This window comes from Drosophila tropicalis, unplaced genomic scaffold (assembly GCF_018151085.1).
Source record: "Drosophila tropicalis isolate 14030-0801.00 unplaced genomic scaffold, ASM1815108v1 contig_810, whole genome shotgun sequence".
Classification (NCBI taxonomy): domain Eukaryota; kingdom Metazoa; phylum Arthropoda; class Insecta; order Diptera; family Drosophilidae; genus Drosophila; species Drosophila tropicalis.
This window is the reverse complement of record NW_027173301.1, coordinates 106,998-109,033: the sequence shown is the minus strand read 5'-3', so window position 1 is coordinate 109,033 and position 2,036 is coordinate 106,998. Positions and strand designations below refer to the sequence as shown.

General features: G+C 35.2%; 1 long non-coding RNA gene across 1 annotated transcript; it reads right to left on the bottom strand.

The window, feature by feature from the left end:
* Positions 1 to 321: 321 nt before the first annotated feature.
* Positions 322 to 1,290, bottom strand: LOC137580146 (uncharacterized). Its single transcript, XR_011032960.1, has 3 exons — positions 1,130 to 1,290; positions 976 to 1,051; positions 322 to 912 (listed from the first exon to the last, which is right to left on the bottom strand). It is a non-coding gene; the product is annotated as an uncharacterized lncRNA (long non-coding RNA).
* Between the last annotated feature and the right edge of the window lie 746 nt (positions 1,291 to 2,036).

Genomic DNA, 2,036 nt, shown 5'->3' with positions numbered 1-2,036 from the left:
AGTTAAACTTCTGATGACCAAAAAGACCAAAATTAAATTTTATATGTTATTCAAACGAGAGCAACAAAAACTGCTTTAACTCTCTCTTTACTTTGCTTGGTCAATCATATATCAACAACACAAGAAAAATGACATTATAACCAAAGAGTACTCACTTAAGCATCCCACGGAGAAAGATCTTTCTGGTGACCGCTGTAAGTAATTGTGTAAAAATATAGGGAGAGAGTATGTTGTTGATTCAAGAGAGAATTAAATCATGTAATGCTTTCGCCAGTGGCGTGCAAAAAAAAAAAAAAGGGGTGAACCAAAATTTTCACCGAAGTTTCACTCATGACCAAAAAGAAAATTACAAATGAAATTATAAAAATAAAGTAAAAAAAATTTAAGAAAAAAAATTAACTTGACTTTGGAGTACACAAAAGACTCAGAATTTTACAATTTAAAAGTTAGCTTTAAGGCGAAATTATTAGAAAAAAAAATTAAAGGCATTTAATTATTTTCGCCCAACATTAGTTTAACCCATGCAATATTAGGGCCTGGCGAAGATATTTACTTTCTTGGCTGAAGGCTATGCAACGATCACCAGTAAATAAAATAACCATAGCGAAACGCCAGCCAAGCGGCTACACATATGAAAGCTCCGCTGGTTGATAGTTATCACAAAAGAAAAGCTTTTACTTATCAGAGTTTGCTTGCAAGGTAAGGGTGGGGGGGAGTCTCTCCTCTAGTCTAGAGAATCTTATACTCTTTATTTTTGGTTTTACTCTCCATGCCCGTCTCAGATCTTTTATGGCCAATACTTGCTGCTCCAGGGGCTTCGGTCCGTTTTGACAGCTTGTCCCTCATAAGCCTTTCTCTAGTCGGCTGACCGGCCTAGACCATTGCATCTAGTCTGTGAACTAGGTGCCAACTCTATATATAAAACAAAACTTTCTTACTACATACATTAGAAGGCGCATTTTTTTTACTATTTACCATTTGACTTGGCACCGGATTAAAAAGGAAATATTACTTCCTCTCGAAAATCTACTTCATCAGACTGCCCATGTGCCTAAAAGACAAACATTTTTCATAAAAATTGCTTCCTTTACTCAAACTGATATGCGCGTTTGTATAGCGCTGGACTTACATTTATTTTGAAATAAAACACTATCAATCACTGAAGGAATAAAACTGCTTCGAATTCACCATTCAAACTTCACAATCGGACTTTTTCCGAAAAAAAATTAGTTTTCACTAGGACTTTAATTTTTGCGACCGCACTGGTTGAAGACGATTTGGAAAAGAAAAGTCATTCCCATGGGGGCCGACATACTTGGCTAAATCTCTATCCCTTAGTCCTCTTTGGACCCCTCTCTTCGCCTCGATTACCCCTAAACTTCCCTGATCCCAACTCTAGAGGAGCCTAGGTGGCGCCACAAAAAAAGTAATCGGATAAATAAAAAAAATTCAAAGAAAATTTTCTGAACCAAAACAAAAATGAATCTCGAAATCGCATTTCCTATATTTTTCAAAATTATACAATGTTAGTCTACATTCTGTTAGTTAGTATAACGCTAACTAACAATACAAGCAGTACAAGCAGTGCAAGCAGTGAACGCAGATTACTCTGTGAAACTTATATTGCCCACTTTTAGGGATAAAACGTTTATATATCGTTTTAGTTATAAAGAAGAAAAATCATTTTTTTTCTTTTTTTTCGTTTCCTTTCTAAATACGAACGGTTACAAGCGCTACTACTAAAAGGTTAAATCAAATGAAGACTACTTATTGAATTTGCTGCAAAACCAGACATCTGTCATTGACTCAACGATAAATATCATTAAGCGAGACGAAGCCACAATTGAAAATCAGATGAAACTAATAAAACAACAAATGAACGACATAACCAAGGTCCACGACAATGCGGTAAAAAGCATTGCAATGGTATATCAGATGACAGTGACTGCAGGGAATTTGCAACGAATTCAAACCGAGTATTTACAGATACCCACGTTAGTATTTCTTGAATTAATTAAATGTTTATTTACCTATAT